Source organism: Bos indicus x Bos taurus, chromosome 1 (genome assembly GCF_003369695.1).
Source record: "Bos indicus x Bos taurus breed Angus x Brahman F1 hybrid chromosome 1, Bos_hybrid_MaternalHap_v2.0, whole genome shotgun sequence".
Lineage (NCBI taxonomy): Eukaryota > Metazoa > Chordata > Mammalia > Artiodactyla > Bovidae > Bos > Bos indicus x Bos taurus.
The window spans coordinates 88,722,266-88,737,006 of NC_040076.1; positions in this window are offsets into that span (position 1 = coordinate 88,722,266).

Sequence of the window (14,741 nt, forward strand, 5' to 3'; positions counted from 1 at the left end):
TAAAAACAGTCAATCCTAAAGGAAATCAACCCTGAATATTCATTGAAAGGACTGCTGAAGCTGAAGCTCCAATACTTTGATCACCTCATGCAAAGAACTGACTCATTGGAAAAGACCCTGATGCTGGGAAAGATTGAGAGCAGGAGAAAGGGGCAACAGAGGAAAAGATGGTTACATATGGTTAGATAGCATTACTAACTCATTAGACATGAATCGGAACAAACTTCAGGACTTAGTAAAGGACAGGTGAGCCTGGCATGCTGCAGTCTATGGGTCATAAAGAGTTGGACAAGACTTAGTGATTGAACAACAATAACAAAAGTATACAGATTCCTAATAAAAATATTTAGCTGGTTATCCATATATATACATTAGAAATAATTACAAAGAAATTATAATTATAAAAATTACAATTGTAGAAATTAAATATGTACTTTTTTTCTAAGTGCTGATGCCTCTTATAACATCTTTTGTTTTTTAATGTTCCAAATATTTCCATAACACTGGTTGAGTGGCTACATTTTGTAGTGACTCAGGGAGGCATTCAACTAATGCAGAAAAGCTTACTTCAATGAGGGAGAAAAGAGCTTAATCTTCATTTCAGATCCATACCCTACATTTTCCAGTAGCAATAATGACTGTCTTCATGGCAGCTGTTTTCTATGGTTTCATCATTTCATCTTGAGGCATACAGTTCCTTGGAAACCTAAGAACTAAAATATATTTCCTGAAAACTATGAAAACATGATGAAACATTAATCAAAACTAAATCATCCATAAGAATTGTAACATGTGCCTGGCACTAGAACTATCAGTGGTCTCTGAAAGGAATGATCAGTTACATTAGTTATTCATCATTAGCCCAGAGGAATCCTACCCGAGTGTTCTCATAGCTGATTGAAGTGGAGCACAGGCAAATCAGAGAAGGCTGTCAAGGACACCATTTCTGCAATTTCACATTGTTTGACTATATCCTGATTCTGTTGTGAACGAAGCCATGGCACTTTGAAAAATCAGCCCACTAATGGAAATGAATCCTGAAACTAATATGAGATCAGGGTCGGGGGCAGTGGGTGGAATGCAGTGGATGTGGTTCAGTTCAATTCAGTCACTCAGTCGTGTCCGACTCTTGGTGACCCCATGGACTGAAGCACTCCAGCTTTCACTGTCCATCACCAACTCCCGGAGTTTGCTCAAACTCATGTCCATCAAGTCAGTGATGTCATTCAACCATCTCATCCTCTGTCATCCCCTTCTCCTCCTGCCTTCAATCTTTCCCAGCATCAGGTTCTTTTCCAATGAGTCAGTTCTTTGCATCAGGTGGCCAAAGTATTAGAGTTTTGGCTTCAGCATGAATCCTTTCAATGAATATTCAGGGTTGATTTGCTTTAGGACTGACTGGTTTGATCTTGCAATCCAAGGTACTCTCAAGAGTGTTCTCCAACACCACTGTTCAAAAGCATCAATTCTTCAGCATTCAGCCTTATCTATGTTCCAACTCTCACATCCATACGTGTCTACTGGAAAAACCATAGCTTTGACTAGATGGACCTTTGTTGATAAAGTGTGTCTCTGCTTTTTAATATGCTGTCTAGGTTGACCATAGCTTTTCTTCCAAGGAACAAGCATCTTTTAATTTCATGGCTTCAGTCATTATCTGCAGTTATTTTGGAGCCCAAGAAAATAGTCTTTCATTGCTTCCATTGTCTCCACATTTATTTGCCATGAAGAGATGGGACCAGATGCCATGATCTTAGTTTTCTGAATGCTGAGTTTTGAGCCAACTTTTTCACTATCCTCTTTCACTTTCATCAAGAGGCTCTTGAGGTCTTCTTCGCTTTCTGCCATAAAGGTGGTGTCATCTGCATATCTTAGGTTATTGATATTTCTCCCAGCAATCTTGATTCCAGCTTGTGCTTCATCCAGCCCAGCATTTCACATGATGTACTCTGTATATAAGTTAAATAAGCAGGGTGCCAATATACAGCCTTGATGTACTCCTTTCCCAATTTGAAACCAGTCTGTTGTTCCATGTCCAGTTCTAACTGTTGCTTCTTGACATGCATACAGATTTGTCAGGAAGCAGGTCAGGTGGGCTGGTATTCTCATATCTTTAAGAATTTTCCACATTTTTTTTTTTGTGATCCTCACAGTCAAACACTGGCATAGTCAATAAAGCAGAAATAGATGTTTTTCTGGAACTCTCTTGCTTTTTCAATGATCCAACAGATCATCAATGGATCATTGGCAATTTGATCTCTGGTTCCTCTTACTTTTGTAAGTCCAACTTGAATATCTGGAAGTTCACAGTTCACATACTGTTGAAGCCTGTCTTGGAGAATTTTGAGCATTACTTTGCTAGTGTGTGCTGCTGCTGTTGCTAAGTCACTTCAGTCGTGTCCAACTCTGAACGACCCCATAGATGGCAGCCCACCAGGCTCCCCCATCCCTGGGATTCTCCAGGCAAGGACACTGGAGTGGGTTGCCATTTCCTTCTCCAATGCATGAAAGTGAAAGTGAAAGTGAAGTCACTCAGTCGTGTCCCACTCTTAGCGACCCCATGGACTGCAGCCTGCCAGGATCCTCTGTCCATGGGATTTTCCAGGCAAGAGTACTGGAGTGGGGTGCCATTGCCTTCTCCAGCTAGTGTGTGAGATGAGTGCAATTGTGTGGTAGTTTGACCATTCTTTGGCATTCTCTTTCTTTGGGATTAGAATGAAAACTGACCTTTTCCAGTCTTATGGACACTGCTGAGTTTTCCAAATTTGCTGGCATAATGAGTGCACCACATTAACAGCACCATCTTTAGGATTTGAAATAGTTCAAGTATTGGATGCGGTACAGAGAATAGAAAATATGACTTTACATAAATCCCACTTTCTAATTTAATGACCTTGGGCAAATTCTCTATTCTCACTGTGCCTCCATTAATTCCTCCATAAAGTAGGAATAGTAATAGTTCCTACCTCTGAGTGTGGTTGCAGGATCTAATGTGTTAACACTGGCAAATTACTCTGGGTGCATGGAAACTATCAGTAAGTACTACTTTTATTATGTGCTCAGTCACATAGTCATGTCCAACTCTTTGCAGCCCTATGGACTGTTGCCTGCCAGGCTCCTGTACCCATGGGATTTTCTAGGCAAGAATACTGGAATGGGTTTCCATTTCCTACTTCAAGGGATCTTTCTCGCCCAAGCATTGAACCAGTGTCTCCTGCATTGGCAAGTAGACTCTACCACTAGCACCACCTGGGAAACCCTATTTGTCTGTTTATAGTGGTTGTCATTTCCTTGAGATGCTTCCAATTCAATTTAGTTTTCTACAGTCTCCAATCCATGCAGGGTCTACAGTGGTGGGAAGGCCAGAATGGCTCCTCTACTCTTTCAATTCATCCTCTTCCATGGGCCCTCAGTAAGTTAGAGTCCTTATGTTCCCTATTTTTCATGTCTGTTCTGGGCAAAGTGGGACATGTCCTTCCATTCATTACAAAACAAACCTTCTATGGATGTCTTCTCTTCTCCTTAACCTCTTTTTTTCCAACCTCCCAGTCTCCTATCTTTTTCTTCTCATTTCCTGATATGAAGTGACGTTTGCTTGGTTCCATTGGGTTCCAATCTGCCTAGATAGGCATGGGGAATGGGAGTAGAGTGGGCAAGTGAAGATTAATGAGAAGATTGTGTCCACTGTCAAGTTGGGCTTTCTCTTACTGTTCCTAAAAGTTATCTCTGTCTCTTCCTTATCTTGAATTTATTATCCTAGCTTCAGGGTCAGCCAGGATTCCAAAAAATGGTCCTAAGGAAAGGAGGATGTTAAAGAGCAAGAAACTCTCCTTCCACAAATCACAAACGATCGTGTAAAATCCAAATTAAATCAGACCACTTCCTGTAGAAAACATACTCAGAACTTCTCAGAGTATTTAAGAGAAATTCCAAACTCCACACTATAGCCAGTCAGACCCGGCAAGACCTGGCCTCTGCCTACTGTTCCCACCTCATCTGTCACCACTCTCCCCTTCTCTGCACATCACCAGCCTTCCTCAGTTTCGGAACAGTTTAATCTCTTTGCTGCTTCCATGCATATGCCTGAAACCATCTTCCTTCACTTCTTTCCCCAAATAATTCCTTTATATTCTTTAGGTTTCAGCTTGATTGTCATTTTCATTGCAAAGCCTTTCCTTTCCTGACCTTGCTACCTAAACTAAAGTTTTATGCATTTTCATAACAGCATGCATTTCCCTTGGGAGCATTAGTCATCATTTTAAATTACATATTTATTGTTTTGAAAGAATTCTAATATTCTTGCAGTAGGCAAGAATTCAACCCCTTGCAGTAGGCTCTTCATGGACCATATCTGTCTTGCTTACTGCTATATCCCCTTGGATTCATGTGCCTATTTATTAAATACATGTTTCTATGAATTCATAGCATGGAAAACACCTAAATGCATGGTGTAGAATATAATATGAACTTTATGAGAAACGATATTTTTGTCTGTCATAATTGGTTGTATAGCTCTAATACCTAGAACAGGACCTGGTCTATCATAGATAGATATTTAATAAACATTTTAAATTAATAAATGTAACTATATTATTAGGATTATTACTATCATTATATGGAGATGAAATCTATTTTCCTAAGGCACCCTTCTATGGATTCTATCCCCATTCACATAATAAAAAAATCTAGTTACCCACCACCATGACACGTTAAAAACAATTTGATCCTTCAGAGAATTAACTAGGGACAAAGCCAAAAATTCCCTTACATTGAGAGGCAACTTGGGATTGTTGCCATTTTTCAGTCTTATTTGGAATGTCCAGTTTTGCAAAATATTTTTCATATAATTTGGCATTGTCGGCTTTTATTACCAATGTCTGTATTTGAACAAAGCTGAATATTTGCATTAAGCCATGAATAGAGAAAGGGTCAGGACCTTGTCATTTCCCTGCCCATCAGTCCCTATCCTCAGGCTCTATTAGGTGATTACAGTTGCCTATGTCCTGTATCTGTGAGTCCGAGCCTCTCTAGGTCTCGGTTTCTTGATTTTGCCTTATATAATCCTACTGCTTTTAGGTTGCTCACACTGATTTGGCTAATTTGGCCTGCTTAAGGCTTTGATTGACACCAACATTTGTCTTTTAGAACTCTGTTTGTTCTGGCTTTTCCAATTTGGTTTTATTATATCTTGTTAATTTCTAATTTCCCTTTGGGGTTTCCTGGAGTTTGAGATTGGGGACAGGAGACAAGAAGGAACCATAATTGCAATGATGTGAGTGGTGGGAAGATGACATATATTTTAAAAGATTAATTTAGATGTTCAAATACCTCAAACACTTTCCTGATTGGATTGTCACATAGGAGTGAAAGTCACTCAGTCGTGTCCAACTCTTTGTGACCCCATGGACTACACAGTCCATGTTATTCTCCAGGCCAGAAAACTGGAGTGGGTAGCCATTCCCTTTTCTAGGGAATCTTCCCAACCCAGAGATCGAACCCAATTCTCCCACATTGAAGGCAGATTCTTTACCAGCTGAGCCACCAGGGAAGCCTGAACAGGGGAGACACAGGAGAAAAAGACCCCTTTGGGATACAAAATTATGGAAGCGAATAAAAGCTGGTGAGAAATGAAGATTATCTGTTTATTTGTTTAGTTTCTCCAGGGCAAGGAGACTATATATTACTTTACTTATGTATCCTGAGCACTTAGCACGTTATTCCGTTAATACCAGGCATGAACAAATGTTTCTTGTAGAATATGTTAGTAAAGATACATATAGGGCAGCAGCATTAACATAAATCTGCAATGGATTAATGTCAGTACATGGTTGCTTTCCATCAGAATTATACTGTGACTAAGCAGTTATCGTAATCTAAGCATATGAGAAAAACATGCAAACAATATTCAGAAGGTTGTTTTACCATTATTTCAGACATGACTGAAGCGACTAAACATGTATACTATAGCAGAAAAGCAAGTGGATATGAGTGAGATAGACCAAACCAGCTCATGAGTGGCTAAATCCTTAGAAAAATCTCCCAGGGTTGTAGGGAGGATTAATTATGTGAATTCATTTACAGCACTTAGAAAAGGACAGCCTTAAATGCTCAATATATATTTGTTATTAGAAATGCTAGTTACTCTTTTTACTATTTGTAGAGCTTTTTAAGAATTTGTATTCCTGATTCTGATATACAGGGCTCATTAAGTTCAGGTTCAAGAAGTCATTGTTTTAAAAGCTCCTCTGTGGATTCTAAAGCAAGTCTTTGAAATGCCCCCTCTATGTCCCAAGGAGCCTGTTGGCTAATAGAGTGAGAAGGACATGGCTGGGGAACTCTATTCTCTTTTATACCAGTCCTGGAGCCAGAGGGAGATGGGAGACATATTCCTTCTCATGTCCTGTGTAACCAGTCATAAACCCTGGTGCTTAATGCGTTTCAGAGGTGGACAGTCATAGTGTTTAAGGGCACTGTCATTCATCTCACTTCAGACTCCAAGTTTAGATCCTGGAAAAGAAACATTTTCAATTCTGCATAGTGTGAGCCTGAAAGACAGTGAGCTTAAAGAAAGATATCCAAATGCTAACTGTCTTTAGTGCTTCATAAGTATTTCTAATTCAACATGCACAAAATGAATTTCATTATCTCTTATCTTGATTTTCTTACATTATTTTCTTGGTTTAATGGCCTATAATTCAACTAGTATCCAAACATAGAAATTTAGGGTTTATTTCAATCTACTCTATATTCTTTACTGCCAAACAGTAGATATGAATATAGATACAGAGCTATAGCTGAATATATATGAATATGATATATATATATGTATGTATGTATACATATTAATATAGATATATCAATACAGATAGCTTAGGAAACAGTCCCATGTCGCTTTGACTGTCACACTGTCCTCTATATCTCATCACTTTCCTGCCTGAAGCCTTCCATTGATTTTTTCATGCCTAAAGGATAATGTGCATACATCTTGGTGTAGACCAGAAGAATCTCCACAGCATACTGGGAAACAATATACTGAACAGTTAAGCAAATGGGCTTTGGAATCCCACAGAACTGGGCTGAATTATGACTTCATCCCTTACTAGCTGTGTGATCTTGGGGAAGTAACTTTTCTATGGCTCAGCCTCTTCATTCATCAAATGGAGATGTTAATAACGCACCTAAGAGAGCACTTAAGATTATTAAATTATATATGATGCTTATCACACCTAGCAGAGTAAGTGCTAAATAAATGGTGGTACTGGTTGATGATATTGCCATGTTAGTTTCAGTAACACAGTCTATCTCCAATTTACCTTTTAAGGCCTATCTTTCCACCCCTCCTCCACTTTCCCATGTCTTTCCACTTCTGTCTGTCCTCTGTACTACAATCACATTGGACTTCTCACCACTCTCTGAACGTGACTCTGTTCATGATCTGATTTCTTGTATTTTGCCTCTTCAGAATCTATTATTCATCTTAAAGACTTGCTGCAAACTGCACCTCTTCTCTGAAGCCCTTTAAAGATTTTCTTCTTTATAACAACACTCAGTTCACATTTCCATTATAGGCATCCTTATACCAAAAAAAAAGAAAGAAAAGTAGAGTGCTGCCAGGGATGCTCTATTTAATCAAAGATTAAATAAACTATAAGTGGAAAGAAATGTAATCACTTCAAAAATAAAATACTCGGTAGAACTGCAAGAATTTCTGTTGCAGTTCAGGAGAGTAAAGACCTCTAAGTAAAATAATGAATAGGCATGAATTATCTCATTATTTTCACTGAAACTCCAAAATAAATTCTCCCTTCTGCAGTTTCTTTTGGGGGTCTGTATGTAATGGTGTAGGTTTCTCTGGTGGCTCAGTGGTAAAGAATCAGCCTTCCAATGCAGGAGGCTCAGGTCCCATTCCTGGGTTGGAAAGATAACCTTGGAGAAGGAAATGGCAACCCACTTCCATATTCTTACCTGGAAAATCCCATGAACAGATAAGCCTGGTGGGCTACAGTCCGTGAGGTCACAGTCAGACATGACTTAGCGACTAAACAACAACAATAAAATGGGAGGTGGAGGCAGTTGCCACCTATAGCAGCCATTTATGCATGCTGCAGTGGGTCTCTGCTCAAGCTCCACCCCAAAGAAAGCAACTGTCAAGGGGTGATGTTATTGGTCCTGCTAAGCTATTGGTCCATATGGCAGTGAGCCCCTTCCCCTTGCCCTCCTCTGTATAACAAGATCTTGAATCCAGTCTGGGACAAGATGTGTTTTTTTGAGACTCTAGTCTGCCATCTTCTCTGCTGGCTTTCTGATTACAGTCTTTTTCCTTGCCCCAACAACTCATCTCCCTGGCATGTTGTGCAGCAACCAGAGCAAGCTTGGGCTTGGTAACATGTCTTGGAATCTGATTCATCAATAAATAGTTGCTCTTCAAATATTATCTGTAAGACACTTTCTGAGTTCTAATCAGTGCATTAACGGCACTATGCCTAATAAAACCACATCCTGTCACATTACACTGACAGATGGTTTTCCTGTAGGAAATGACCATCAGTAGCATTCTTAATAGATACAGATTTTGGATAATGGTAATATGTCAGCAGATATATTAATATTTTTTTCACTTTGGTGGCATGATATCATAATTTAGCATTAATGACACAGTTTGAACTCAGTAAGATATTCTTTAAAATCCTTACTTACAAGTAATTGACAACAATTTTAAGCAAACATTCTGCTTAGTTGTTGGCCATTTGTAGCAGTGGATGGAACAATCTCAGAGATGTATGGTGCTGTTTCTCCCTCCACTTGTACTGGTGGTGATTGGCTTCCGGAAACCAGCAGTGGTGAGCACTAATTAGTATTATTCCCCACGGCAGATAGGATCTTCTCAGTCACTCAGCAGAAGTATATCTTAGAGCAGTTCTACTGCAGACACATTTCCCCTCAAGTATCATCCTAATATAAATCTTTTCCTTCTTCCCTTCACTTCTACTCTCCTTCCTTCCTTCCCTCTTTCCTACCTTCCTCCATCCCTCCCTTTCAATTTTTAACAGAAAAGAAATATCTAGAAATTTTTAAATTAAATTATGTTTAAGATGAATAAAGGCCATTTTCTCTTTTATTGTCAATTTGAGGGAGAGGAAGAATATTTCAAAAGGTTTCCATGGAGTGAATTTTTTTAATGGGCAAGGATGTAGAAGCAATTTGAGATGTTTTAGGAAAATTGATGAGAAGCTAACTGTGGCCTCCAAAAAAGACTTGAGTTTTTTAGACTGTTAGATTTACATAGTATAACACAGACTCTGAAAGCTTCTGGTTCTACAGTCTATTGTAATTGGAGGTTTTATGGTCAGCAGCACAGTTGCTTTAGAATGGCCCACAGCACATGATGGTATAAACATCTATTCCTCCCACTGTATTTATTTAAAATAATAATAGCTCTGTTTGAAAATTAAATATTTGTTTTGTGCTAAAGAAATATATCAGATACTTAATATGTATGATCTTTTAAAATAAGTAATACAGGTCCACTAAGAGAAGCTGAAGCTCCCTAATCTAGAACCTGGCCAAGGTCACAGGCCTAGTAAGTAATGGTACTGAGTTTAGAACCCAGGGGTACTGGAATCTAAATTTCTTACTTCTCTTCTGCGCTTCCTGCCACCTAGGATGAAAGGAATTATACTCTTTTCTAAAAGGATTTCAAAATTTTCACTTTGAAGAGATCTACTTTTTGGTGGTTTGTGGTAGTTGATATCAATTTCTTTCCCCATGGATATTTTCCTGACATCAATTTTTAGGAAATAGAGATTAAGGATAGAATATAAATCAACCAGAATTTTTTAAGATCTATACTTTTTTATATCTTTTGTTTACGAGAAAACAATGGCTCTTTTTTTCACAATTTAGGTTTTGTATTTTTCATTGTGTGATAAGGTAGAATTCTAGGAACTTATCCTAAATGGGCTTCAAGCAAAGTCTTTTGCAGTCCAAAATTAACAAATACTTATGGATGATGATAATAATGATGTTTTAATGAGATGACACCAGAAAGAACTTTTTTGAATACATTATTTTTAAATGTCTTGATATAACTATCCTTTTTAGTACTGTAACAATTCTAAGAGCAAGGTATTATATTTGTTTTTTATAGAAGAAAATTAATTCATCAGTAAAATGACTTGTCCAGGATCAGGCTAATAAGAGGCAGAATTGGAATTTGAATCAAGGTGTATCAAACATCAAAGGTTCTCTTTCTATAATACTAAATGGCCTATCCAAAGAAAAGGGAAAAGTAGTCAATCAGTAGAAAAGCAGTGCTTTCAGTTACAGGTAACAGAAACTCAACCATAATGACTCAATCAAATCATGATTTGCTATTTACATAAGTGGTTGAAACAATCCAGCACTGGTATGGCTGCCCAAGGATGTCATGGCAGAATGGGGCCTCCAATAACATCTGATCTGCTCGTCTTAGACTGTGGTTTCAATTCCCTTGATTGCAGATGTGACTCCCTCCTACCGGTCATCAATCCTGTACTCCAAAGACGTGGTAAAATGTGAAGGGCAAAAGACTCATATAAGCTAAATTGATCCTATTTTATCAAGAAAATAATAGGTGTGCAGCAATGCTACCTGGAGCATACATGCTCAGTCATGTCCAACTCTTTGTAACCCTATGGACTGTAGCCCTCCAGACTCCTGTCCATGGGATTTTCCAGGCAAGAATAATGGAGTGGGTTGCCATTTCCTCCTCCAAGGAATCTTCCAGACCCAGGGATCAAACCTACATCTCCTGCAGCTCCTGCATTGTCAAGGCAGATTTTTACTACTGTGCCATCTGGGAATCCCTGTTACCTTGTGACTTCCACTTACTAGGACAGTGTTGTATGAGCATCCTTTATTATAAGGGTACTTGGGGAATTGATGTGGATTTTAGCTGCATACATTGACACCATGAACCAAGTGGGGTTCTATGAAAAAACAAGGATAGATTTCTGCCAGGCAGCAATATCTGGCACCAAAACTATAGCTGGGAAAATGAGAACTGGAGCTCAGTAAAACACTGAAGGAAATCTATGAAGCCAGAAAGAAATGATTCATTATTTCTCATCAAATAATATATTGAACAACAAGATAAAAAGGATCATAAGGGAGCTGTTTACTCAAACACTTAAGTACATTCTCTGTTAACCTCCCTCTTGGTCTAATTATTTGGGTACCAAAGAGCAGTATCCTCTGACAGCTGGACAATCCCATTTACATTGCAAGAAAAAGGCCAGTTAGTTAGGACATTCAAATTACAGCATAAAGATTCAATTGGAAAAATGGTCTCTTGGCATTTAGGGTGATTTCAGAAGGATTCTATGTCCCTATCCATACCTGAATCTTCAATAAATAAACATATCAAGGCTAGAGACCCCAGACATTTTGAGAGAGAAATCACTGTCATGGTGCTTTGGGATTCAAACATTTGTACTTCTGAGCATGAAAGAGAAAGAAAAGAAACTTTCAGATGACAGAGTTCATTTAATCAATTCTTGCTAAGTTAGGCTTGGTTACATTGATAATCTGCTGAGCCTTCAAACTTGAGACATGTTGAATACTGCCTGTTGATGAAAATAAGTCCCTTTATTTTCCTCTCCAGCAGAGATCTAGAAATTTATTATAATTATTCTTTGTGAGATCCATGGATGTATATGAATCTCTACAGGTAAGAGAAGTTGATGAGAGGAAATTAGTGTCTCTTCCCACCTCAGCATTAAGTTTAACAACATAGAAAGAATATGTGTTATAGCATGTGTACTAAAATTGGAAGGTTTACACAGTCCAGTGCAAAAAGCACTTGCAAATTCTAAAGTTTTCCATATTTCCCCAAGATTTCTTTGTGAAACGCTGTCTGACTCTGTGCTCCCAGAGGATTTGCTACATCCCTGTATTAATATGTGCCTCACTATATTTAATTTTGAATGGACATATTTGTCTTCTCCATAAGACTGTGAGTTTCTTGAACACAGAAGCACTATATAGGGAAACTAAACTTGAAAACAGTATATAAGGGACATGGGGAACTTCCATCTCTAGACTCTTTAAAGGAAAAATTATTGTTTATATGTGGAATCTAGAAAAGTGGTACAGATGATCTTATTTGCAAAGCAGAAATAGAGACACAGGTGTAGAAAACAAATGTATGGATACCAAGGAGGGAAGAGGATGGGATGAATTGGGATATTGGAATTGATGTATATACACAACTATGTATAAAATTAGTAACTATTTTATAGCACGGGGAACTCTACTCAGTGCTCTGTGGTGATCTAAATGGAAAGAAAATTTGAAAAAGAGGGGATATTTGCATACATATAACTGATTCACTTTGCTGTATAGCAGAAACTAACAATATTGTAAAGCAACTATATTCCAATGAAGATTTTTAAACGATAGTTGTCTGGTCATAGAAATGTGTAGAGACAAGATGTTAAGTCAAATGACACCTTCAAGACTCCCAGATCCAAAAGTCTGCTTTAAAAGGAATTTCTTTAAAAATAGAATCAGAAAGCATCTATTCAGTTATCTGGAATAAAATACAATTTCATTTTCTTTCTACTACTTAATTGGCTCTTGCTAAAAGTAAATTTAAATTCTTAGTCTCAATAAAGCTACAATGACAATCATAAAAGATTTGAGTATTCACATCTCATTTCATAAAGGTAAAACTACTGCCCAAATCCTACTTATTTCTATAGGCCAAAACAGCTACTACATTAGCAATATCTATTCTAGTAATCATCACTAATAGCTTTTAATAGGACTGAGTTGAAATACCACCACTTCCAAGTAGCTGGATACACAGAGTAATATTAGAAGGAATGTGTTAAATCTATAATACATTTACTTAAAGACATTAATGCCAAAGTCCACTCTTAGAAAGGAATAGAAAAGAGCTCAAACTTCTTCTGAGGGTTGTGAATACAGGAATCTATAAAATGATGCCCCGAAGAACTTAGAAATGAGACAATAAGACTGGCTCTGAGAGTAAAACTGAGAGATCAAAGCAGAGCAGAGCAGAAATATGCACCATTGTTTCAAAGGCAGAGAATGACTCACAAGCCTGCAGGGTATGAGGAAGGCCAGATTAACTGTATGAACATTTCTAAAGACAGAATATTTTACCCACAGAGAATTTGTCAGTTATAGAAGCACAGAAAAGTTAGAACCTGGAGGTCTTGGTTTATCTAGGCATCACTTCTTAGCTAGATTGTTCTTAGCTTATTTTGTAAACTTAGTAAGGCAAGAAAATATACTCACCATCATTTTAAATAATCACTAAGTGTTGCTCTGCTATATATTTCTGCTTTGTGCACTTTAAGTTAAAGTGAGTTCTTCTGATGAAGGTCTGTCTTGTTCACTGTGATATAGCCAGTGCCCAGCATGGTGCCAAACACAGTGGATGCTCAGTACTTTTTTCAGCTGAGTTAACAGTCCTGAGACTTGACAAGGGAGTTCCAATGAGCCTTTGAGTCCAAGATTCTGGAATGCAGAGCTAGAATTAACCTATCGATTAATAAAATTATCAACCAGGGAGGAATCTTCAGCAACCCAATTTTATTGGACCAAACAGCTAAATTTCTGTCTTCAGAATGTCAAAAAACAGTCACAACCTGAAAGTTGAGAATTACATACTTGGTGGGAATTTTTAGGAAATTCGAGCCTGGGAGACAGCATCTCAAGAAACCCTGAGAGAACTGCTCTGAGGAGGCAAGGGAGGAACTAGGTTATATAGAAGCTTACAACAAAGGGCAGGTAGCCTGAATACCAAAAGATTACTGTTAATTGTGGCTCAGCTGGTAAAGATCTGCCTGCAATGCAGGAGACCTGAGTTTGATCCCTGGGTTGAGAAGATCCCCTGGAGAAGGGAAAGGCTACCCACTCCAGTATTCTGACCTGGAGAATTCCATGGGTTGTATAGTACATGGGGTCGCAAAGAGCCGGACACAACTGAATGACTTTCACTTTCACTTTTCACTTTCAAAGGAAACCAGATATTCCAAGTTAAGGAATTTAGCATTTTTTTATGTAAGGGAAGATGCTACCATCTGGGCTCACTGAAATGCTCCTTTCATTTGCATCTCAGCTATCTGGGCTAGAATCCTGAATTTTTCACATCCTGAGTTCCTCAGTGTTCTGATTCTGTTAAAGTACTGCACTCAATATGCCAGCAAATTTGGAAAACTCAGCAATGGTCACAGGACTGGAAAAGGTCAGTTTTCACTCCAATCCCAAAGAAAGGTAATGCCAAAGAATGTTCAAACTACCACACAATTGCACTCATTTCACACACTAGCAAAGTAATGCTCAAAATTCTTCAAGCTAGGCTTCAACAGTACATGAACCAAGAAATTCCAGATGTTCAAGCTGGATTTAGAAAAGGTATCTGTTGGATCATAGAAAAAGCAAAAGAATTCCAGAAAAATATCTACTTCTGCTTCATTGACTACGCTAAAGCCTTTGACTATGTGAATCACAGCAAACTGTAGAAAATTCTTCAAGAGATGGGAATATCAGGCCACCTTACCTGCTTCCTGAGAAAGCTGTATGCAGGTAAAGAAGCAACAGTTACAACCGGACATGGAACAAAGGACTGACTCCAAATTGGGAAAGCAGTACGTCAAGGCTGTATACTCTCACTCTGCTTATTTAACTTATATGTAGAATACATTATGCAAAATGCTGGGCTGGATGAAGTA